Raw genomic sequence first — 27,190 nt, 5'->3', positions numbered from 1 at the left:
TTCTTTTGCTGATAAAGGCTAGGCAAAAATGGTATTGGATGAAGTATTAGTTTGCTCTCACCAATGACTTGAAATATTGTACTCCTATTCATATTTAATAGTAACATTTTGATCTGTCTGTGCTCTTAATTTAAGAATTTGAGAATCTGTGACAGTTTACCTGCCTTAACCTACCTCTGTTTCCTACATCTGGTACAGGAAAACAGTGTTTCCCACTCTAGTAGATACATTTGCTCATGCATCATAATTATCACTACATGTTACAAATATAAAAAACTGTCCTTGAGTACATGTCTAAAGAGACTTCTTGAAAATGGGTGTTATTTTATTTTTTATTTTTAATTCTGAACATAAACAATCAGCTGTAATATTTCGTTCCAAGGGCATTTTTGAGGAAGGATCTTCACTTATAGGTGATGATGTTTAGAGATACTCTTACTTCTGAAGCCTTAGTCTTGAGCACAGACAATAACAAACCAACTGTGTTACATCCTGCTGAATGGTGTGTGGTTAGGGACTACTGCAAACACAAAATTGTCAAGGCAGGCATAGAAAATACAACAAACTGGAATTTGTATTGTAAATTTCTGGCTGAAGACTTCAAAGTAACCATGAAGAATATGAATATTTGTAAGAAGTTTTGCTGGCTGAAATTGGTGAATGTACGCCTTTATAAATTAATTTTTGATATAAGTGGATTTTTGCTGTTTTCAAAGTGACTATGGTAGGATTGTCTGCCACGATCAAGACATCTCTAAGATTAAATGTTAAAAACTGAAATGGAATAGCGACTGAAGGAAAAATATTCTTGGACACATAACTAAAATCTAAGTTATTATACCTCTGATGAAAAAGCCTACAATGTAAAATGTGTGTTTGCTTCAGTTTCTTTTCACATCAGTTAAATAAAGCTGCAAGGTTCACACTTTCCTGAGATCATTTTATGCTGATGTATCAGTTTTGTAAGGAGTTGTACTCCAGTGGGTACAGGGAATGTTTTACTCAGTCAAAGCTAATAATTGTTCATTCTGACATGGCATTAATGAAAAAGATTCTATTCCAATTACAAATCTATTTCAAAAATAGTATGGCACTAAAGCTCTCAAAACTAAAAAGGTGGGGTGAATTTTTGCATAGCAATTGAAATGTTACATTACAGGTTTACTTTGCTCATTTTATTGTCTAATTCAATTTAGTTCTGTGTCAATTAAGTATACCTCAATTACTGCAAAAATAGCTGCAAAATATGTTCTTTGGGTACCCCCTTTAAGTTTACAGAAGTAAGTGCTAGCATTGATCAAATTTTATTCTGACCAGTTAGTTATTGAGGAAAACAGAAAAAGAGCAAATCTTAAAGGCAATTGGATTGAAAAATTAGTTGTCCTGTCATTCGTTCTCTTTCTTAATAACTTCCCCTGAGCTTTTCTGCAATGAAGTTGGTTCTTAGGAACAGAAGATAAGTTGATATAAAGACCGGGGCAGTAAGGCCAGTCCTTTTCCATCACAAGATCTACATAACATATTTAGTTACACAAGGGTCTACTATAGGGATAGCATTCCTTCAAGCCACTGTGCATGGTTTGCCTCCTTCCTTTTGAGCTTTCTACTGAGCTCACATGCAGTCTGTAATCTAAGTCTTAAGAATAATAGCTGACGTTATAGCAAAAACTGTAGCTGTCAAAGGTAGAGTGCTTGATCCATGAATATTTAGTTTCATATAAGCTTAAGAAATTTGTTAGGTAGCACCATCCAGGTGGTGTGAATTAGGTCTCATAAGGCCAAGTGCATTAAGGATAAGCACATGGAGATTACTTACTATGATTTATATATAAATGAGTTGTGTTGCAAAGCTGGGGGGGGGAAAAGGTCTAAGATCCTAGAAAGTTTAACAGATGTCTTCTAATCCTTCAGGTCTGACCAGATTTCCCCTTTTATGCACGAACAGGCAGGCACCAATCACAGAGCTGGCATCTTTGCAAAGGAAGGTAGGTGTCTTCCGGCTGCAGCTTGTCTGTAGTATATATTCAATTTTACAAGTGGTTTCTGTTTCACCTCTTTTTCTGGTGCTGATATGCATGGGTTGGTCAGATCACTACTGCAGGCAGAAGATTTCAGACTGAAAGAGTGGACCTTGGACAAATAGGGATGACATGATCCTTTTGAAGTAGCTATGATTTATTGGGCTAATTCACCCCCATTGTATCCACATTCTTCCAGTTTCTCCACTTCCTTGCTTCCTGTGTCTGTCCCTGTTGAAACTTCGTAGAACTCCAGAAGCAGCAGCCCAGGGCACCTCTTCTTTCAAGCCACTTTTTACCTTAGCATTTCCCCAAAGGAAGAAAATAAAATTCTTTTGCATCTTTGCAGCAAGTCAGTCATTCAGCTTCTTTTACATTTCCTCATATTTTTGACAGTATGCGGGATATTACTTAATATTAATGTCAATGACAGAGCAATATAAAAGCATAGGTGCATTCAGATAGTGAATCAAAAGAAAATAAGCAGGCAAGATTTCTCTTTAATTTAATCTCCCTTGTACAATATGGGAGAAAAATGATGTGTTACCCACCTTTTAAAATAAAAATCAGCTTAGCAATATATAGGATAAAGTCTTGTTACTTGTTCTTAAATGCATACAGATTTGGATATTCTAAACTAAATCTTCAGTTTGCCTTTGAGAGATTTTGAGATTTTTTTATTATTATTTTTTGGGGGGGAGCAAAAAATACTTGAAGATAGTAAAAGATCACTGAAATGAATGGGAATCTTCTAATCAAGGTCAGAGAGCAGGTAGTCTGGTGGAGCCTCATTTGCAGGTTTGACAGCTGTAGTGTAACAAACAGATTGTCAAGGCATATACAAGCTACTACAGTAGAGGAGAACAAGGGATGTATCCAGTACTGATTACAGAATGCCACGATGCCTGATAGAAAGAAAAACAAACCAGTCTGCTCAATGGTTATGGAAAAAACAGCCAATGCAGACCACAGGACAAAAAATCAAAGCAGTCACACAGAGGCACAGCTGCTGTATACATTAAAACAAAAGAAAGTAGAACAGAACAACCTGTTCTACAGGAGACTCAGGTTGAATAGTTGGATAAAGCAAAGATACTTGACCTTATGGAATCACAAGGGGATATTTTTAATGACAGTTTATAGCTCTTAGTGACTGGTGAGAACACCACAAGAAATACATTTCTCAACTAAAGACATCAATTTTGTGATGAGTTTAGTTTCAACAATTTTCAGGGTTCTGATCACACGATAATGACTTATGTGCTTAAAGGAGCACAATTTCCATTAAAAATTTGCAGGTGGCAAGAAACCTGCATATTAAAATAATGTCTTTTTAAAATATATATATTTTTAACTTTTTAAGGCTTTTTTTTTTTTTTTTTCTGATGTTGGGTTTGTCCTTTATCCTTTTCTCTCATGTCTTGCTGTATCTTCATATTGAAAATTTTTGATTGCACATTATTTTGTATAAGGGAAATTGATGGTGAAGAAACTGTTTCTAAACAGGTGAACAAAAAATGTAGGAAGCCTTATCTATGGTGAATAAGCTTACTTGGGCTAAATTCATCTGGCTTGTTTTCCATTCTACTTGCTATTAGTCTCTGTGGTACTGCAATGATGAAACTGTGTAAGTGCTTTGTTCTGAAGGAATACAGTAGCTGGCAAGGCAATTATATACTAAAAATAATAGAAAAATTTCTAGTGTTGAAAAATTCTCAAAATTCCTTTAAATGGCAATCTGTCCTTCCCCAGCTCGTAGCTGGAGGAAATCTGCTCCCTAAAAACACGGCAGGATGGGCTCACTAACATATTTGCATTTGTAGGGCCAGAAGGCTGATTTTCCACAAACACAGAAAGAGGTTGCATGATGTTGCAATTGGATTTTTCCAGAAAAAGAAGACACAGAACTTGTAGCGTGTTCTTTTAGTGTCTGGAAATTTTCTTCTCACAATGCAGGAGCCACAAGGGTAGTGTAATTAAATATTAAGGTCCCAGCTGTGAAGTCTTTATCAAAAAATTACATGTAGATAGAGGCCTTTTTTTTTTTTTTCCCCCTATGTGACTAAAACCTAAGTGGGATTCAGACAAATGCCTGCAATGAGGCTGGCTACAGTCTGTTCCAAACATGTGCACTGGGACTGGTGCCTTCCAGAACCTACAGCAGGAGCCAACTCTGGCAGGCATGGATTGTAGGAAACCATAACTACCTGCTCAGCAGGCTTGTGCTTGGACACTATGGTACGTACCAAGGCTCTTGGAAGATTGTGTCTGAAGATAGTTCACAGGGCCATTTAATGTTATGGAGAATGGTTTTACATTGCTAATGAAGCAAGAATTAGTTCAGTAGAACAATAAATGCAGTGACTTGAAAATCAATGAATTTTTTAGATTATATTTTGGGTGTGGAGAAAAAGGCTATTTGAAAATGTTTCTGAAATACTTGACATAGTATGTTCTCAGGAGGGTGTCAAGAGTGGTGACAGTAACATTCTTGTTCATACAAAAGATGATGTTAGATTTTATGCAAAAAAATCTTTATTTTCTTGAAAAGATTTGAAAATTATACCAGGAGTCTTGAAATTTTGCTTTATGATGACACCAAGCAGTCATAGACAAAAAAAATAAATAAATAAATATAGGAATCATGTAATAGAAAATTAACTAAGTTATTAAAACATTGGAACATTTTCCATGTTTAACCAGCATGATTGTTGCCAAACGGGAAAGTTGAAGACTGAATCTGTATCAGGAAACACAATTTAAAATGTAATCTTACTTTCTCTCTTCTGGTGTTTTAGAAGGACTTCTGAGAGTCTGCATAAATCTCTCTGTGGGAGAAGTGGTTGTAAAACATCATTGAAGTAGAAGTCTTGCTGTATAGTTGTGGAGGCCCTTGGGTTTTCTCTCTGGATACTGCTGGTTATGGAATTGGGTAGAGAACACCTAATTCTTGACTGACTTGTTTGAAGTTACACAGTGCCTAACAAGTGGCTGTTGCTGGCACTCATAGTCTGCTTGTCTCAAAGATTTTCTTTATTCTTCTTTATTCTTATAACTAAAGAGTTTACCCTTATCCTGAAGGGTTAATTCATGCTCACCAAAATATGTTAACAGTAACTGTCAACAAGGCTAATTTCCTTTAATGTCTATAGTTGTTGATACCTGGTTGCTTTAATTGCAAACACAGAATGACTGAGGTTGGAAGGGACCTCTGAAGGTCATCTGGTCTAACCCTCAACCCATTACAGTATTCACTTGTTGATAAACTCTGTGGAAATGGAAAGGAATATGAAGACCTTCTTTTGAGTTAAGTCATATCCTGCTTACAGATTTATAAGTGTTTCCATCTGCTTTACAATTCTTTTTGTTGGTTCTCATATTGTGTTTGGATTTTTTTTAGCTTCATTTTTCAAGTAGGAAAAAATATTTTCTTTACAGGAGAACACCATAACCTTGAAGAAAAGTCATGTTTAAATACATATTTAGCTTTTCCCCTGGACTTCACTTTTACACTCTTCAGATGATGTAAGTAGAAGTGATTATCTATATTTGAAAAGTAATGTTTTATTCCCATTTATAAATTAATTTTAATATGGATTGTTCTACACATTACTCAATTTTGCATATTTCTTTATGCAAATCAGTAGAACTACTGTGTAGTGGAATTCATCACTACACATCACATACACAGTGGAATTCATCAAATTCTCTTGGCTCAAGAAGGAGAATAGAAAACCAACCTCATCTGCTGTAGCTCACTGAGTCCAAACTTTGCATGTAAGAGATGAATGAAATGCATTAGAACAAATAGCTGTGTTAATGCTGTATTAGATGAGACTACAAGAAGTCAATGGCAAGGCCAGAAAGAAAACTCAACAAAGGAAAACAAGTGTTTAGCAGTCAAACAGAGCAAAGATCAGCAAAACTCAAATCTTGAGAAGTTTTATGACAAATAGGAGTACAGGCTGAAATTTTAAAAGTGCCAGGTTCTAGACCCTTCATGGTCTGGAACAGGTTCAGGATCAAAAAAATAAACTGAGCAATGAGTAGATGAGAAGGGCAATTCGATAACGTTGTGAAGCAACCTAAGCTGGGGATAGTCTGAACTGGCAAAGGTACTTACTTAGACAGTCTGACTTTCCTGAGGAATTCTTCATTTCTTCTCAGTAGTAGGAATTCTAACTTTTAATCTCAGCTTGCTCATTCAGTGTCCTTTCCTTGCTTCAGTAGAATTAATTTGGAGTGCTTTCCTGTAATGAAGCTTATAAACATGGAAGGTTACAAATGAATAAGAGTAACTGTCCTTTCATCTTTCAAATGCCAACATCCTGAAAAATCCATTGCAATTTTGGCGACTCTTCTTTTGAGAAGATACTGTCAATGTCTTGGAGAATTTCAAAATCTTGAAATTGCTGGATTTCACATGCCTTACTCTTCCTAAAAATATTAACATACAGATTTCAAAAGATTAGTGATAGCTCTGTATGTTTTCTATAGAAGATTAAGTTTAAAATAGTTAAGTTAGAGATGAATGTAAGCATTAATTCCATTTGCATAATTGGCCCCATCCACATTATTCAGTATACTTCAGTTGTCATGGATATGTTGCAAAACCTAAAGTATGCAGGGAAGAAATCTGGCCATTAAGTTTACATAGTATATAATTATCTTACTCTAGACTGTGGGCATGGGGGAAAAAACAAAAAACAAACAAACAAAACTTAGACTTCCGCAAATCCAAAGAAACAATACATTAACATTGCAAGACCTAGTAAGAAAGACTATTTCATTAGTTTATATATATATATATATATATATGTGCTTATTTCCTAGATTTGTTTCAGGTAAGTGGGTTGTAGAGTGTAAAAAGCGGAACAGTACCAATTACATTCTATGAGTTTTGTAATGCTCGTGGCAGAAAGAGGCTGAGAAGTGTTAAACATATTTTGAGGTTGATTAAACACAGAAGCAAAGTGGAGGAGATGAGCAAAACCCATTTATTGCAAATATACTATTACAAGTGTTATGGTATTAGATAAAACAGAAAATAAAAATAATTTCTGATCTTTTTGTCTTGGCTACTATTAAAACTTTTTTTTTTTTCTTTTCTTTTTTGCATTTACAGTACTGTGATTTAAGGAGATAAAGATAGATGTTTTAGGGAGCAAGCACTCTGGATACAACTTTTCAAATGGAAGTCAAGGATACTTCATGTGCCATATATATGTATACCCCTCTTAAAGGGGAATGAAATAGTAACTAACTACTTACTTCAGAAATGTAAGCCACAAAAACTCAAGAGATTTATTCTGGACAGATCTGAGGCAATGTGACTAGACTTACTTGACTCAGTACCAATTTTTTGTTGTTTTCCTTATTCTGCCCATGTAGGCTGAAGGGGGAGGGGACAGAGGGAAATACCCTCACTTTTTAAATTCAATATGATACATTTCTAGTATATGTACATGATTTATGTGGTTGTGAGTTAGATGAATATAAATTATGATCAAGACCTAGGGTTCCAGTCCACACAATCAACATCAAGGTAAAATAGGCAGAGAGCAAGCACTTACAAAGGTGTCCATGTTATTTCTGAAAAAAATGTTAAGGGTAGAGGTAAAGGTACTCTGAAGGACAATGGTAGTATTGGTTTTGCACTGAAAATCTGATGGGTAGGATAGGAAAAAATCGCCTTTAGTTATGGGAATATCTCTGTAAAATAGTAAGGAATAACCCGCCTTCTCTCTTAGCACTGCACAAGCAAAGAATGGTACCTACTCTACTATGCAGTATCCTACAAATTATGCTATGCTCTACTAACATTTCCTTTAGATTATGTAAGCCTCTGATAAATACAGAACACTGTGGGATTTATATGAAAATTCCTTCTTACAAGGATTTTTTTGTACCATGCTGACAACTTTTCTGAAAAGTGTGCTTTAGCAAACAGCAAAACCTAATCTGAACAGTAAGTGCTGCCATTCATAACTGGTGGCAAACTAGGTGTTTACAAGGAATGGATAATTTAACCCAGTTAATGCATACAGCAGGGATACTAGTTCCATCGGAGATTTTGTATTTAATTTTTCCTTTGAAGTCTGGGTTATATGCTGGTGATGCCCTATCTAGGAAGCCTTTTTGGGCAAATGGCCACTTGAATTCTTACCTTGAACTTAAGCTATAATGACATTAAGGTATCTTGATTGAAACTGAACTCCATAAGGCTGATGAGACTGTGATCTGGCTATAAAACTTTATGATATTTTGCTAATATTCCTGTAGCCTGCTGTGTCTGAGCACTTAATTCTACATCCCTCTCTGAAACAGCCTATTAGAAAAAAGAAAGTGAGATCTATAACTGCATTTTGTCTTAAATCTGTTTGAAGTAGTCTGAGAGCCCTGGTCTTGGGGCTTGGGTTCCAGGAAGGATATTGGAGGTGTTACCTTGTTGAATAGGCAAGTCCTTTTTCTGATTCCCATAATGTGGCAGACACCATTCATCGTTTTTTCATTCATTTTCAGGCAGTAGGAACACAATTCACAAAAATATAATGCAAATGTTCTGTTTAGTTAGTATGGAAATAATAGTTTTCAGCTGAATGTAATCAAAATATAAAATGTGGCCCATTGCAATTTACAGTTGAATTTCATCAGATTATTGTAGTAAAGAAAATATTATGTGTAGGACAGGAAGATATTCCTACTGGGGCAGATTAAGATGTTAAAGTAAAATTTACAGAAGGGATTTCTGCTGAAATTGATAAACAGGTTATATTTTCCAGATTTTTATTATTCCTGTATTTACTTTTTAAACAGAATACTCATGTTCCTGCTTCTCTTAACCTTATTACTTAAAGGCTTAGTAACTCTACTAAGATGAAAGTTTGCAGTAAGACATTTAGAACATCTCTCTTCTCTGGGGAGGGCAATAAAATCCATTTACTAGGTAGGGTAAGTTTTTTTTCTTTAGTTTGGGACTAGTAATGTATTTGGGAATTTGCTTCTCTCTTCTCTATTTCAATTTTAGTTTGGATACTTTTGCTTGATGAAAGTGCAGATGCATTGCTCCTGTTCCACCAGTTCCTGGGAGTGGGAATGTTAATGCTTTCTGGGAATGTTAAAGGCTTTCCAAGAAGGGGAGGGAGGTCTGTATGCTGTCTTCAGACTGGCTCACACAATAGCTTGCTTTCTATTGCAAATTATTGTTTTTGTAGCTCAGTCTGAAGTGCTCCATGCTTCATCACTGTAATATCATTTTGGATAAGCTATTGGAAGATTTCCCGTATTTGGCTCTGTTGTGAAAGCCAGTAGTATCCACAAGAGAAAATACTGTTTTGATTGAAAACAATTGCCCACATCAGGAGAGCTGTAACTAAACACTAAAGGAACTGTAAAAACTTTATAGTATAATCTCATGATGCTTGGAAAGGCTGTGTCCTTGTCAACTGCTGTTGATAACAGAAGAGTGGAACAGCTACTGACTACCTAGCTCAGTAGTTAACTCTGACTTCAGGGTTAACTTGAAGAATACTGCACCTGATCTGCTGTTTTGAGAATAGCTTGTGCCTATAATTGTTCAAATAAATGAATGCTTAGACATATTAACTAGTTCAGGTTTATATACATTTAAAAAATAATAATCTGTTTTGGTTCCACTACTTTTCGGCATATTTATGTGGACTTGGCTTCAGCATATTATCAAGATCATGCTTAATTTTATTTAAATCAATTTGCATTAAAGTTACTGTCAAAAATAAGTATGAGCTTAGGGACAAACAGTTTGGCTCATTTTGTGTTGTAGAGGCATTGAATGCCTTTCTAATTCCTCCTGTGTAGAGTTTTTCTATATTTATGTTTTTAGGGAAAAAAAAAAAAAAAAAAAAAATATAGAAGTTGAGCTATTGATTTGTTGCCCCAGAATTGTGCAAAAAATATATTCAGTAGCTCTAACTTTCCTGAGATGATTTTGTACTTGTTTTTGAAGTTGGAAGAAGGGCAAGTTTGCTACTCACCACACTTAATGCAATAAATAAGTAATAAATAAGTCAATAAAGAAGTAATTATAAATAGGTTTAATGAAGAAGATCCAAATGTAAAATGACTGTTAGAATGTTTCTAGTATATATACTGTGTTTTTCTTTGTTTTTCTTTTTTCACTGTAGCTGTGCTGACTGTAGCCGCCTATGCTGGGTCTGTGATGAAGTTACAGTTTGGTTTCACCCTCCTCCTAATACATTATTCTTTTTTTTTTTTTTTTTTTTTTTTTTTTTTTTCTTCTGAATGTTCATGGTTCTCTTTGTGTTTAATTTATGCATCTATTAAGATATTGTGTTGGCAATGAGAGACATCCCAGGTGGCAATCTGTGGATCTTAATCCTTGTTGGAATGATCTTTTAGGTAGATGACTTGGTGTCTTAGAGCATTATGCATAAATTAACTCAACAATTCAAGTAGCTCTTGTTAACTGGAAGATTAAAAAAAAAAAAAAAAAAGGATACATTGCAGGAGCTATAAGTTTAGTTACAGGAGAAAGAAATCAAAGAAAGATTTCACACTTGGAAACTTGATATTGTTGGGAGGATTGGAAGATAAACTTCTCTCTGTGTCAGGCACTGTTCTGTGCTGTTGTACATTTGTTAGAGCAGTGCAACAAGTCTTCTGCAACCCAGTTTTAATTTAGCTCAATATGAGTTTCATTGGGAATTTTACACACCTGTGAGGATGCTGGTAACTGGTTATGAGGCATTTAAAATTGATTTTGTGCTTTCCCATGTCTTAAAGTCTACATGCCTTGTAAGGTTTTCTAGTCCTTATCTTTGTCGTGTTTCTCAACATTCAGAGAGTTTCAGAGTTCTCTGTTATCCCAGACAGGTCCCCCTGTTCCTTTTCTGTAGAACATGGTTGTAAGAAATGCTTGTTAATTCTCTTAAATATCATAGTTTCCTTTCTGCTTAGAAACCCATACACCTCCATTTGTCCTAAGACTGAAAAGAAATCCAAAATATGTTCCCCCCTCCCAGGATTTTTTGTCCTCATTAAACACTACAACTTTTCCACAGCATGGCTCTTGGAGAAGAGTACACAACTTAGAAAATATATCAAGCTGTTTGAACATAAATGAAAAATCCCTTTTAGAATCCCAAATAAAATAAAGTAGAATTCATCATTTACATGTTTTATTTGTTTCAATTTATAATTATCCTAGTAAATTGGCATTTCATTTATTAGCTTTTATGGCCTCAAATTTTAGCCATTTGATTGAGTTATGCAATTGTGTCCTAAATTAAAAAGATGCTTCTCTTGTATATAAAGATTTGGAGGTTGGAGAGGGGAGGTTGTCCCGTTTTCAGAAAATGTCTGTTCTGCTTGGTGAGGAGGATTAGTTTGGTGGATGGGGAATATTGGTTTGTAACTGGGCTACTGCCCTAGGGAAAAGTGAACACAAATAAATGACATTTACATGTTGTTTGTGCATATCAACCTCCTTCTGGAAGGACATTCTCAAGTTTAAACAAGATGACTCCAAAGAAGAGCATACAGTGGTGCAGCTTGAGCAGAAACACTTTGTAGCCTGGGGCTGTCATGATTTATATGCTTTGATGGCACAACAGGGAGACTCTGTTACATGCATTCATCAGTGAGTTATATATTGCAATAGAAACATGTAAGGTTTGGTAACATCAAAGGGAGACAGGTACAGTGTCTATATATGGATTATGTAGGTAACAATGCAAAAGAAGAATGATGTAGATAGGATTTGTGGTGAGGGAGGAGAGGGGTAGCATAAGATGTGGTTTGAGTCCTGCTGTTCTTTTTTTTTTTTTTTTTTTTTTTTAAATAAAGTCATTGTTTTGCTCATCTTTTAATTTAAGAGCAGAGATCAGGGTTTAGATCTGTAAAGATCTGTTTTATACAAAGTATAATGTATCAACAGAACACAGTATGTTTACCATTTTAAGGAACAATTGTTGTGCTCAATACTTTTAACCCTATCATACAGCAGTTCTCAGATTGTGGCAGTGACTTCCCTGGGGAGGCTCTCATCTCTTCAGCATGAGATCCAAGCAGACTCAAGGAATATCATCAGTAAGTCTCCTTTGCTGAATTTCCTGAGAATTAGTGTAAATAGAACCTCATAATGAGGATTCAGTCACGAAAAGGAAATGGGAATCCTGAAAAGGTGAGACTTTTATAACTTTATGTATCTGAGAAACCTAGTCTTGGTATGTTCTTTAGTTTTTATGTCCCTAAGAATCTGCCTTAGTCCCTGTCTAAGGTTCCTGTTCTTTCATGTTACTTCTCACTGTTTACCGTGCTTGAAGTCTTTAGTAGTATTCCAATTAATTCAACTCTTTTGTTGCAATAGATTTTTTTTTTTTTTTTTTCAGGCAATTGTGGAGGTAGTTTGATAGATACCTGGGGAAAAAAAAATAAATAATTAAAGAGCAGATTCATCAACCCTCTAGTTTCTGGTTTATCTAGAGTCCAGTAACGTGTGCGTTATGCTTAGATTATTCACCACTCAACAAATGTGTATAGGGAATAGGTGTGAAGTACACTGAGGTGCTCTTGGAGAGGTTCTCACCAAATTGGCAGTTAGAGTTAAGTAAACATTGGTAACAAAATTATGCTACAGTCTTAAGTGTTCAGATAACTCATTGAATTGGATGCAGGTAGCCAGGCACGCAACACGTGCAGTACAGAGGTTATGAAGACTCTTGATACATTTACCAAAAATATTTACCAAATATTTACCAAAAATAATATAGGATCTCTCTCATTATCTTCTACCTGGATATCTTGGGATTTGCATGTCAGTGCGTGCTTGTCTGGTAAAGTGACCATGCTCATTAAAATATGGCTGGAGAAATGCATCACTAAAGACCTGCATGAATTTACATTTACTTTTAAATTATTTCCCCCATTAAAGCATGTATAAGATATATTTGAAGTATTCAAGAGAATATTGATACTTTTTGTTGAATTAGTAGGTAATATTGAAGGTAGATTACATTTCCAGGAGAAATGGATAATTGATGTTACTTTGGAAAAAAAATCTTACTTGCATGTACAGAATAAAAAGGTTTGTTTACCTCAACACAAGAAGTTGTCTGTTTACTGCTAGCCAAGATTTAAATGAAAGTTCCTCTCTCAGTTTTCTGAATGCCACATTTCCTGCTCTTGGCCTCCTCTATTTGACTCAAACACAGATAAATAGTTCTAGACTAGGTATTTTTTATGCAAGAACATAGAAAGCTGGTTTTCACATGGGTGTGCTGCCCAGGTTTGTCAGACTAGTCTCCATTTTGTTAGGAGTCTACTGCTTTGCCACTTAACCTGAATGGAAGAATTGCTCAGGCAGTACTGTGTTTCTAACCCAAACTCTAAGAAGAAAAGAAGTTCTTTAATACCATGTTTGACCTATAAATAGAATCAGCTGTCAAGATAAACCTTTCCTTCTACTGTACTCTGTGGAATGTTTTGCCTTGAGATTTGGAAAGAATAAGAACAACAACAAAAAAGTTATTCATAAAAGTCTATAACCAATGTGGATATAAAGATATAAAAACTACTATTTTTTTATTATTATTATTTTCGTGTGTGTGTGTGTTTTTGTGATGTTTTTATGTTTTTATAGATCTCTAGTATAGTACCTGTTCTGGCCTGTGTGGCAGTTTTATTCAGCTGGGCAGCTGGGCTCCACCACAACGGCTCTCTCAGTTGAAGGGGGAGCAAATACAGTGAAAAGGGCTCAAGGGTTGAGATAAGGACAAGGAGATCACTCAGCAATTATCATCGCAGGCAAAGCAGACTCCACATAGGGAGATTAATGTAATTTATTACTAATACGTTAGAGCACTGAGAAACAAAAAACTAAAAACACCGTTGTCCCCTGTCTACCCTCTTCTACATTCTCCCCCAAGGAGTGCAGAGAAACAGGGAATGGGCTGCAGCTCCAGCCTGGGGCCTGTTCCTGTAGGGACTCTCCATGGGCCACAGCCACCAGGCCACATCCACCTGCTCCACCAGGGGCCCCGCCACAGGCCGCAGGGGAACTGCTGCTGTGTGCCTGGAGCACCTCCTGCCCCCCTGCTGAACTGCCCTTTGCGCCTGCAGGGCTGGTTTTCTCACATTTCTCACTCCTCTTTCTCACAGCTGCTGTGGTGCAGCAGTTTTTTTCCCTTGCTTAAATTTGCTCTCCCAGAGGCACAAAAACGTTTATTGGCTCAGCTTTGGGCAGCTGGGTGAAACTGGCCCTTATCTAACATGGGGCAGCTTCGGGATTCTTGTCACAGAGGCTAACCATGCAGGCCACCACTACCAAGACCTTGCCACATAAACCCAGTACAGTCTGAAAATGTAATCTGTATTCTTTAAAGTATTTACAGAAAAATTCAAACTGTATATTGAATTCATTTCAATGTAGATTGCATGGAACCTTCTGTCTTTCTTTCATTTTCCAGTCAGGCTGTATATACTATTTCTGCAAAACAGTACAAAACCATTGTTTTTGTTTTTGTTTTTTTCTTTTTTCTTTTTTCTTTTTTTCTTTCTCCATTGGAAAATTAAGGAAAAAAATAAAAAAGTTATTTAAGCTATAGACTGTGTTACCTATTTCTCCTCTTCTTTGAAATGGCGCTGCAGAAGTAGTCAGAAATTTTAGCCTCTCTTTCAGACAAACCCTCTTAATCAACAAAAGACATCTTAGGGAAGATTACAGGCAATCAGGGGAATAGGTTTATGAATAGTTTTCATAAGTAAATACATATGTATGTTTATATATTTGCATATATATGTACACATACACGTATTCTAAGTGTATCATGTTTCAATTAAAAGTCACCTGGGAGTTTAAGAAGGCAATAACATGACAATCTAGTGATGGTACATTTAGTAAAGGATTGAGAACAAAAAAATCTGAACAAAATAAGGAATGTCTTATATAACTTAACAACTCTTTTCTATTAATAAATGTAGTCAGTTATAAATTCTCCCAAGAACCATTATGTTTATTTTATTCATTCTTGAAGATATATTTGCATTCTGTACCTTTCTGAAAGGTTCTTATACATAATTAGTCATTCAAGTGAGTATGTGTTGTTTTCTGTCAAGCAATATGTTTTCTGCCCATGCCTCCTGCATATTTAACAGTAATGCTGAACTATTGACAGACTAATACTTGTTACATGAAGTGTAGTTCATATTTTCCCCTCAATATTTGGGGATGAAGATGTATGTATTCTCATACAATAATGAGGTGAACTATGCATACATAATTTGGTATATATATTGCATTGCAACTTGAAGTGATTTTGGTTGACAGCAGTGAAGAGATGTGCAGACATTTCTTCATTGGCTTAACTTACTGACCAACTATGTATACTGTCAGTGAGCTGGAAATTACAACTGCTGCTTCCAAAAGAATCTTAGATCCCCTATTGCTTGAGTTAAAATACTTTCTTTTGTAGGCTCGATTTACAATTTTGTTTTGCAGGCAGTAAAAGACTCATAAAAGCCTTTTGTGTTTTAGCCACAATAAAAAAGCCGCATTGGTATCAGTGTGGGTTACAGAGGAAATTGAGATTTATTTAGGGGACTCGTGATTATGTTTTTGAAGAGTAATTACTTGATCTAGTCTATCTGATTACACTGATGAGTTTGTACTTTGATATTATGGATGTTAATATCCTCTAGCTCTCTGTGGAAGTGACCTAAAATAATTTTGTTCCTTTTATTGCTATGACTTCATAACATTGTTCCCTAGAAATTACAACTATCAACCTCAAAGGGGCAACTCTGAAAAGAGTGTTTTTTTTTTTTCCTGCAGTCCGTCATGGGTTTCAGTGCCAGAGAGATGAGAAGAAGCATAGCTATTGTGGCTTTTAGACAGAAGTGCAAAATGTTTGATACGATTGATCCTTCGTGCAGGCAACAAAGAACAGCAGAGAAGAAGATGGAAAGGAAAACAGAAAAACAAGCAAACAAAAATTTTAATCTGTGCATGGAAAAAAGTGATTTACTTTCTTTTATTTTCAAAGCATTATCACAGTCACAGGCTGTACTATTTGAACTGAGATAAAATAACAAAACACAGAGCCTATTTAGTTAAAATGGATTTAAATTTTCATATCCAATCTCTGTAGTAGAGACCAAAGTTTTGATCAAAAAATTTCATATAAGCAGATTAATTGTATGCTTTAATTCCAGTAGGTGTAACCTACATAATGAGTTTTTTTTTAATTTCATCTTCTACTCTGGGCAAAACAATGCCCACTACCTACTGTCTAAATACCTGCTTATGCAGTAAATCGTTATTTGGTGTATCTTAGTTGACTCGGCGCTGAACTTCTCTCCTTGCCACAAAAGTGGCTGTACTGTTAACATGTAAATATTCTCTCAAGGTGCCAATAGAGATGATGCAAGTGCACTCCTGTAAGTCATACTGGCTTATATTTCTGAGTAATGAAAGCCCGATATAATGTCAGAACTGTGGGAGGAGATTTGAAAAGGCTACAAAAGTTCTCATGTGGCATTGTACCAAACACTCTCTGGTTGCCCAGAGAAGCTGTGGATGCCCCATCCCTGGAAGTGTTCAAGGCCAGGTTGGATGGGGCTTTGAGCAACCTGATCTAGTGGGAGGTGTCCCTGTGCATGGCAGGGGGCTTGGAACTGGATTGTCTTTAAGGTCCCTTCCAACACAAACCATTCTGTGAAGCTAGGAGAGGATATTAAGCAAGCTAGTCTAGCAGAGAATGCAATGGCAATATAGAATGGTTTTACAGTGGTTCCAGTAAGAAAGGCAAAAGGTAAGGAATTCTGGGAAGGCTAGATATCAGGGCAAATACAGTGATAAATGGAATGAAAAGAGCGGTAAGTTTCACTCAAGTCAAGTAGACATATATTTCTGTTCTGAGTGTGTTCCAAGACATAGAAGCAAATATTTTAATTGAAAATCAGTACCTGTATTATATGGAGACTGGATGCTGATTTGTGAATAACTTTTTTAAATGAATAGACAAAGTATTACAAGCTACGTTAACTGCAAGGGTAGGACCTGGCTATTCTCAGGTATTAAAAGAATATTGATAAAGCAAATATTTCCCTTTTTCCTTAATTACTCTTTATATAGTCAAGATGTGTAGAACTTGTGGCTCATAAGCAATTTTATAAATCTCTTAAATTTATTTTTTGTAACATTTAGTGTTCTAAAAATATTTTAATATTAGTATTTGAAAGTATTTTCTACAGTTGTTGCACTATTCAAGTTTTCTGCTGATATAATGTAAAAATTTAAGTATCAAGATAAAGATATTTGAAACTTAACTTTTTGCCTTGTCCTAAAGAGAAATACTGAAGGGAGAAAAAGAGTAACAATTACTGCATTTTAAAGATAAGTAAGATAAATAGAGATTTTAGTTTCATTATTACGTTATGTAATCCCCCACCTCTTGGTATTAATGAATGGGAGAGAGGGAGTTTTCATATTAAGATGTCAGTTAAACACAACTGTTTTTTCATTATTATTATTTTTCTCAGATGGCAGAAGTGGCCCATCTCAGAACATATTCACTAGATAAACATTCCCTTCGAGGTATTTCAAACAATGAAAAAAATGCTTTGAAACATTTGCCAGAGTAGAACTATCTGGGATTGCTGATTTGGGTGTAAGATGTATTCATTGCATTTTTGCAAAGCATGTTATTTTTTAAGAACTATTATTTGTGATATTGCTCTGGATTACTAAGGATGCCTGTTTAATTTATAACAGAAAATACAAGCTTCTCAATACAAAGAGTCAGATTTTGGTACAATTTGTTGATGAAAAATGTTTTAATTGCCATCCACTCTCTTTCAATTTAATAATTTGGTTGGCACAGTTAAGGCAATTGATGAGTAAGTTCTTGCTCTGAGCTGTAGATCTATTCAAAAAGTAGGGTGGGTTCTGTAGCACTTCCTAAAATAATACTTTTCTGTGATATTTTGCCTTGTTTTTAAATGTTTCCTCTTTTCAAAAAATTCCCAAGTCTCCAGGAGATCAGCATTTGAGTTCTGAGAGGGTACATCTGAGATCCAAATGTACAATCTGCCAGTATGACTGAACGTGTATAACACTTGGGAAATGCTGTGAGACTGCCTTTCTTTCAGTAGCACCCACTTAAAGATCTATGCCTCAAGGCTATCATTGCTAATTTAATGCTACTCAGGTTTTGTGGTCTGGAAATTAAGCTAGAATTCTTGTAAAGGACAGATCTCACTGTGAGACTTTTTTTGCTTTGCCAGAAGAATAAGACCCTTTGTAATAGTGTGGTGAAGCAATAAGCAATGTTTGTCTTGTTTTGCTACAGATGTTACAGTATGCTGTATAGCTTTTTTAATTCTTCCTTATTAAAGTTTTTAACCTTTATGTAATGTGATCAATGGCATATTCTGAATGAAATTCAGTCCTAAACTGAATTCTGACTTCAAATTTCACTGAAAGTCTTCCACATTTTCTATCTCAATATATACTGTTTGCTTGCATCAACAGGTCAGATAGTAAACGAAGAGAGTAGGCACTGACATTGGTAATAATAACATCATCTTATTCATTTTACTGAAAAATATTAGTCAGATCATAACAAAGGAATCTGTAAAAACCATTAACAAAAAAAAAAAGGCTAAATTAATCAAGTAAATAATTCCTACAACTTGTTGACTATGTCCTGTCGTCATCATACTTTAGTTCCGTTTTCTTATCAGTTTTGTTTAAATATGAAGATGTATTTTTAAATAACAAACAACCACAAACAAAAAATCACCGTGCATGTATGTAAGACATTAGTCTCACCTGTGTCAAATAAATTAATCTGAAGCACCAACATAAACCATCACAAGCTCATGTGAATGGTGACATCATCTGGCTTCCAGGAAGGTTTCCTGCTGAAACTGGTGCTGCAGGCAGCAAACACTTAGACCTGCTCTGGGAAATAAGGGAAATTTAAATGCCAGAGGCACAGCACCCAACCCCACCCTTACTGTACTAAGGAATATTTATCACAATTCTGGCTGATGACGTCACAAAAAAAAAAGTCATTCTGAATCCAAACTACTGCTTGTTCTGGGGACTTCTTCCTATTTTCTGTTTAATCCTGCAACAGCAGTCTGATTATTCTTCATGTCCCACACCAACTCCTGGTTTACAGACTTTTTATTTTTTTTATTTATTTTACCATATTGGTAGTCTAAGCTGTAGCATAGGATACGTTTCAAATATTTGTGCTTTATGAAATAATGAATGGTCTTTTCACCTTAAATTTCAACTGCTAAACCTCACTGGCCTTGTATGGTTTACATGGGTGAGACTTGAAGGCATCATTTGGCACTTAATTGAACTGTGTGTTTTGGGAACACATTTCCTGTAATGCACTTAACATGCTTTAAATCCAGTTTCACTGAGATGCCTTGGGGACTTTATGAAGAATAACAGGGATGTCTGAAAGCAAATTTGTAAATGTCTGCATGCAACTGAGGTGGAATTAAACTGCAAACCAGTTTTCAAGTGCTTGGTATTGTAAAGACTAAAGTTTTATTTTCAGTTTTAAATATTTCGATATGCACACATTTGTTCTCAGCAGTGCAGTAGAGTTTTAATTGCTTTGAATGAAAATACCTGCAATCAAAGTTCAGTTTCAGAGCAGCTGAGATTGAACACAGCAAAAAGAGGACATTTATAAAGCTCTACGTGTAAGCTTCCATGTAAGCTTTATTCATTGTTAATGCCAGATTTTCTTGATGTTTTCATACATAAAAAGTCATATTTTTATTTTATTTTATTTTATTTTTTAATTGGCATTGTCTTGTATAACAGAAATGCATTTTATCTCAACAGAATTTCTCAATGTGCTGAGCTCTGTGGTAGGAAATACAACAGTCCTACAATAATTATTTAACATCTCTATTGCACTATTGATTAGGAGTTAACTAGGTCAGGCACTATTGTACTAGGCACTGTAAAGCACATAAAGTGTGACAGCCCTTGCTTCAAAGAGCTTACAGACTGAAAGGCAGCACATGGCAAGTGGATAAAGGAGATGGGGGGGGCGGGAGGGGAGGAGGGGGTTCTCAAAACATTAGAAGAACATTAGAAGAAAACATTAGAAGAAAAGTTTCACCCACGGTGTTCTAAGAGTAGAGAGGACCATCTTATTGTCTGGTCTAACCCCTTATTTAAAATGTGCCATAGAATTTTCTTTCATAATTCCTGCATTAAGTCCATGATGCCTGGCCCTGCAGGAGTGTTTATTTTAAAAAAGTATAAAAGAACTTAAATCTTTCCTATCCTTCCATCACAGCTGCTAGTCTGGCTAGACTTTTCTATCTCAATGTTCATTCCTATTGTAACAATAAGTCAGGCAGAGATATGATATACACAAGCGGGTACTAATGAATGCTGTGATAATTTAAAATACTCTTGAGGGTGAGTTATGAATTAATTCTTCTGTTTTCAATATAGAACTTTGCATTAAAGAAAATTCTTGACTGAAAAATCAATTACAGAAGAAGTCAAATATTATACAAGTTCTTTGTTTGTTTGTGAAATTGGTTTGGATATGAGATTTCAGTTCAGCTCATGTAACTTCCTTTCTCGTGAGTTTCGGTTTGTTTACTATGGAAAATCCATGCTAGGCAGATTTTAATAAAAAGCCTGTGCTGGCCAGGGAAAAGGCAACTTTGTCATAATGGTATAGTTAGACCTGATTTAGCTAGTCCTGATGCCAAGGCTGATACATAAAAGGGAAATATATGTTCCATGGTGGTCATTATAGAAGCATTATTCTCAGAGCAGTGGAAGTGAGGGTAGGCTACCCGATCATTTTCTGTTCCATCTGAAACATAAACAGTAATGCCCTGAGGAATATTGTAGTCTGAAGTCTGTATGTGATTCTGCTCCCTTGCCAACTTCTTTTCAGGTTTTACTGCCATTTTTCCCTCTTGACAGTGTTTCTGAATTCCTGCAAAGGATAAAAGAAAATTGTAGATTTAGAAAAAAAAAATAAAAATAAATAAATCAATATGTTTACTACCAGAAAATGCCTGTCACAAAATTGTCAGAAAACTTGTGGAATGATTTATATCAAGAAAGAGGATTGTGTTGGATAAGGTTGGAGGGTTTTATTTTAGCTTTCATTTACATTCTTGCTCTGTTTTATTCATGAGTAGGGGAAATTTCCAAGCCATATGAATTCCACAGCTAGAAGAGATGTTGAGGTTTGATCTGCTCTAGGAACAGGGATGTCCAGGGTGCAATTAGACAACAGTGAAACTTATCTTGATATTTCATTTTTTGTTGTTATTGTTGTTCTATGACATTCTCTGTAGAACATGTAGTACATGGACTTCTTTGAGAGACCTTACAAAAAAAATATTCCCACAAATATGATACACATACGATATGATTGATACAATTCAGTTTTGTGTAATTTTCTATTTTCCTTCTGTGAACTGAAATTTGAATCCAATTGCATTTGAAAATTGAGATGTAAATGTAACCAAGGAATACGGTGGCTACAAATACAAGTTTGTGGCAACAAAAATTAGTATATTTTTCCTATTTTGTTCCAAAATAATATCCTTGTTAATTTTACAGAAGTTTCTGAAGTAAGAATTAATTTTCTTTAAACAAATGTACACATTATGAAGCTAAGTACACATATGGTATCATTTCTAACAAAAATCAAGGGCTGAGGTCTTTTTAGTACGTTCATGTGGTTGCGATTTCAGAAGAGCACAAGTGAAACTGTAGTTTATTTCCTTTTTGTATTCTATTAAAACTCAAAGGGTGCAGAGAGCTTTATAATTTTGTACCAGAGACAATACCAGAGCTTTATAATTTTGTACCAGAGACAATGCGAACACATAAGTCAGCCTTCTTCATTATTTACTGCCTGAAGTCGTCTTTAAGAAAGTACTCGCATAGTTTTCAAGGTAAAATAAATGCAGTCTGGGGTTTCAGACAAGGTGTTTGTAGTATTGAGAATAAAATAATTAACACACTTTGCAAAAAACTTATGTAGCCTTAGCTGTAATATGATAAAATAATCTGGTCCAATGTTTAGAAGAAAAATGAATTTTAGGATGTTCAGAGGCAAGGAGAGCATTTTCCATGAGTAGAATAACTTTGCTCAGTTCTTCAAAGACTGAGATGGGAATTGATTGCTATCTGTATAAACAGCAAACAGTCAAAACCTGGAGGCAAGAAGAAATATTTAAGGCTTAAAATAATATTAACCTAGGAAGCAGTGAGTGAGCCATGATTTGCTTGAGGCTATGTAGCAGTGAGGTTGGGCCTGCCTCAGGTGGCCAGGAGGTGGTGATAAGAGGAGGCTTCATTCTCCAGCCCACCTCTCTCACTTCATCTCCAAAGTAAAAATAAAGACTTACTGTTTTCAAAATTATTCGTGCTGTCTGTCTCTTTTACATGTCTCTTTCATATTATGTATGTCTGAGGAATGAGATGAACTATTGGTTGTGTCTTGATTTTTCCCATGAATTTACAATTGAAGAGGTGGATTTATTTCTAAAAATCCAAGAGAACTGAATTAGCTACTGAGGGATTTACAGAGGGCAAATGTCTCTCAAATAATCTTGAAGTAGTGGAAATATAGTATTGAAATAGAAAGACAGAGGTTGAGGAGGCTTTTATTGTCCTATATGTTCTGCAAATATAATTCTTTTTAAACACTTGGAGCAATATTAGAATTTAGGGAACTATTTCCTGACTGTACTAAACAAACTGACCCAGAAAATAAAATTGTATCAATAAAGATAAAATTTTATGTAAGCTAATTTTATATTTTTTGTTGTTGTTGTTTTAGGGGAAAAAATGAAAACAAGCTGTTCTTCCTCATATTTCAGTATCACTGCTACTTTTGCTCTATGAAGACCAAAACTTTGCATTTTGTCTTCAACTCAGTTTTTTTTAGCATTGTTAAAATATTATTATGATATTCCTAAAGCTATTCTGTTATTGTGCATGATGTTTATTATATCCTAGTATGTACATATATCTGTACATTATATCTTTCTTAAGAAATATCTTGAGTCAGGTTAATCAGAAATTTGAATTTTGGTCTTTCACATGCCCAACCATAAGCGTTTTCTTTTGTCCTTAATGATGTTCCAGGTAGTTCAGGTGTTCTGCTTCTGCTCAGAAAAGAACCTCTGAAAAATAGACAGCATTACATATCTGCCTCAGGTAGATGAAAAGTTTTCTATGTACACTAGCACACACATGTTTCTTTGAATGCAGGAGTAACATTTATTTAAGAGCGACTTTGCAGAGAGTGCAAATAAAGACTAAATCTGCACTGGGAATGAGTTACAGTGTTGTTATGCAATTCTAATCTTTGAATGATTTGAATGATTTGGTTTTTATATTTATATATATAAAATGCATATCACCATATTGATAAACACTCTTTGGAATCCCTCTGATGGCAGAGGGTGAGAACAGGAGTTGGGCTGTTAGTACCTTAGCACTTCTGTTTCCAACCAGTTTAACCATCTACATGTACAAGATAAACAGATGTTTCAGATATGCTCAATGTCTATCCTACAGACATTAAATATTTGCCGATCTTTCTTGGAAGCCATTTCATTCAACATAAATAAAGGCAAGTTTTTAGAGACTCTGAAATTTGTCTGTAGGTACAAATAACTGTTCAGGTGTTTTGGAAAAACAGATCCCTCATTGTGATTATTGAAATTAAGTAGAGATAATCATAATTAGTTCATGGATAATTCATTAACTCAAATGGGGTGAAATGTGTTGATCCCATTATTTACTGTGAATAATTTGCTGAGCTACAAAGAGTCTGAATTAGAGTTATTCTGATAATAAATTCATAATAATGTATTGTAAAGAATAACTGAAATAGTTTCTTCATGAACATTTGCCAGCTTAGATCTAAGTCAATCAATTTAGATGCATATGAATTCAAAGGCTCATAATATTGATCTTCACATATCTATCCTACTTAGAACAGCATGAATTAAGATCTAATACGTGCTACATTTTTTTTTTTTTTGTTATTAGATCAGATAAATACAATTCAATCATTTTCAGTTTTTAAAGCACTAAAAGCAGGGAATAGCCTAATAGTTTCCTAAGGAAAAGATGTTGTTTGTTTCATTATAGTACTAAAAAGTTTTAACACTTCATTTAGCGGAAAACTTCCTCACCACTTCGAGAAGAAAATGAAAATACAGAATTATAATTCAGGAAATCCATTCTGTTGTCAGACAGCATTTGGATTTCCATGTCTTCTTGTAAAACTTTCATACCAGCTTGAGTAAACTTTTAAAATTCCTGTTCCACGTTTATCCTGAGACTGCTGTGCATCACAATGCCAATATAAGGAGGTCTGAAAGTGGGTCATAAATTATTTTACCATGTCAGAATGATGTAAAGTGCCATTATTTTTTAAATGAGAATCAGATTCTTCTCTCCATCTGCCAATGCACTGATGTTGTGAATTATCAGATAGTATAAGCAACAAACACCATAACATATTTTCTAGCATATTTTCCAGTATGCTGGAAATATTTCTAATATTAAAAATACATCTGAAAGATTTCATAAAGCCTTTTCACATAGTTTAACATTTTGACTATAGAAGCAACAAATGAAATATCAAAGTTTTGATAATTTTATTAAAATATTATGCCATTTGATCTCCAAAATAGTATCATATTCATAGTTTATATTCCTTTCAGTGTATCTAAATTTTGAATATATATATATATATATATTTCCACAGAACCTGTATTTCTTCTCTAGAAGTATCTTGAATTATATTATATTCCCATTTATTTAGAGTGGAATTATTCAAACTTTATCTTATTTCTTTTCCCACTGTTACTGAATGATCACTTAGCATTCTCTTAAAAAGCAGTGGGGGCGCAATTCCTCTCCCTCTCTCTCTTAACTTAGTCTACACTGAGTTGAGTTACTTAGGAATAGCTATGTAGTAAGTCATTTAAGCGAAAACTAGGTTGGAGCTATTCACAGTCCAGTCTTATTGGAGGGCTGATCCATTTCCAGTGGCAGTGTCTGCAGGGATGACGGTAATTCCATCTGCAGCATCACCAAAGACTTTAAATCTTCATATTCAAAGTTCTTACAGATGTCTTTACCTCATTATGTGGCTACTGGGGGATTGTCTCATCTGGTGTACTTTGCAACCGGGTGTACCTTTAACAAGCAATCTGGCATAAGCCTTCTGTTTCTACCACTGGAAAGCACAGAATTGTTATATATCATTGGTACTGTTAATTACACTGCTGCGCTAGGCATCATTAAAGCTCAGAATGCTGAAAGGCATATCAGGAGGATTCATTTTTACTTAAGTGAAACTGCATTTAACAACTTGAGAAAAGTGTTACAAGTAATAACCAGTTTTCTTTTTTCCCTACTATCCTATATATCAAGATGAAATATATTTACCTTAAACCTGCTGGTCTAAGTAAACTTTAATTTGGAGAAAATGTTCTTAATTTTTTTTTCAGTTGTTGTTACTTTGTTATGCTATGAAGTTTCTAGGTATAATAATGTTATATATGTCAAAATGTTAGGGATTTCCTTGTGTTTAAACTGGAGATCATTAAAAGAGAAAAGACAGGCTTGGACATATCTGCAACAGTGATCTGACATCTGTGATGCGTATTTGGTTGAGTGAAAAATTTGTTCATTACACTGCATTTTCTCATATTAGTAGCATCATTGTTCAAAGTACTACTGAAAACAGGCAGGAAATGTTTTTCTTGCCAACTGAAACTTGTTTGAGGGGGAGAGTGTGAATTCTACGTACATACATATACATCGCTCTTCATTTATGCTGGCATAAAGTCAAAGAGTTATATGTTTAAAAACAAAGTAAGCAGAATATGATGACTGTGTTTTCTTTCCCACAGGTGGATGTTCTGACTGGCAGGAAGTGAGCTTTATTGGCACCAGCGAGATCTGGTTTCTTCACAACCACTAAATCGTACAGTTTAAAGAAACCAAAAGGTAAACCTAGTCCTCTTCCTAAATAAATAATAGAGTTTACAAGCTTTCTTCAGTTTATTCCAAGTACATGTTCACACCAGTCTTACTCTTTTACATACCTGTCACATTCCCTCTGGGACAACTCTAAAGAGCTTTGCGTTTATGCCAAAACCTGAAGAAGGAATTCAGGCTTTCAGATGTCCTTCACCTTGTGCTACCTCTTCTTGAAAGAGCTTAAGGGGCTTTGCTACATTTTGTTGAGTAATATTATGAGGTCTTCTCTTTTATAAGCAGATTTATACTCTAGGAAGTGTCACTTCTATCATATACCTGAGAAAAATGACTGTGAGATGCCCTAATGCTCTATTCCCCCCTGCTTATCTTTGAAGAAGGGACTCTGGCTTCCCTTGCCTTTAGTATATTTTAAAACTCTGACTTTGGTGAAATTCAGAGATTAAATTTTCTGTAGAAGCCTTGTATGCAATGTAAAGTGGATTTGTATGAGGCTTCTCTTATGGAGATGGAATATGTAGGTCCATAATAGATCTTGTATTCTTCATAGATAGAGATGGTTTTATAGCTTTGCTATGCCTCAGCAGTCTTCTGGGTTAGAAAATGTGAAATTTCCTCTACTAAAATTCTAATAAATTTCTTCTTTTCTAATGGAAGGAAGTAGGAAACTCCAGGAAGACCAGTCATAGAATCAACAGATGGTTTGGGCTGGAAGGCACCCTAAATTCCAACCCCTCTGCCATAAGCAGGGACACCTCCCACTAGAACAGGTTGCTCAAAGCCCCTGGCCTTGAACGCTTCCAGGGATGGGGCATCCACAGCACCTCAGGGCAACCTATTCCAGTGCCTCAACACCTGCTGAATGAAAAATTTGATCTAAACCTACCCATTTTAGTTTAAAGCCATTACCTCTTGTTCTATCACTGCACTTCCTGACAAAGGAACTGAAAGTCCGCAATAAGGTCTCCCCAGAGCCTTCTCCAGGCCGAACAAACCCCAACTCTGTCAGCCTGTCTTCACAGGAGAGGGGCTCCAGCCCTCAAATCCAGGAAATCTAAACAAGCAATCAGACAAAAAAGAAAAAGAAAAAGAAAAAGAAAAAGAAAAAGAAAAAGAAAAAGAAAAAGAAAAA

At 35.2% G+C, this 27,190-nt stretch overlaps 1 long non-coding RNA gene across 1 annotated transcript in view; it reads left to right on the top strand.

Moving 5' to 3' along the window:
* The window catches only part of LOC118166914, a 313,441-nt gene that overhangs the window by 258,986 nt on the left and 27,265 nt on the right, over window positions 1–27,190 (top strand). The window contains exon 8 of the long non-coding RNA XR_004750797.1: window positions 25,971–26,067. This is a non-coding gene — a long non-coding RNA (uncharacterized LOC118166914). The remainder of the gene's footprint in view (window positions 1–25,970; window positions 26,068–27,190) is intronic.

Source organism: Oxyura jamaicensis, chromosome 4 (genome assembly GCF_011077185.1).
Source record: "Oxyura jamaicensis isolate SHBP4307 breed ruddy duck chromosome 4, BPBGC_Ojam_1.0, whole genome shotgun sequence".
NCBI lineage: Eukaryota > Metazoa > Chordata > Aves > Anseriformes > Anatidae > Oxyura > Oxyura jamaicensis.
Note: the sequence above shows the minus strand (reverse complement) of the source record. Positions and strands in the feature narration are given on the sequence as shown.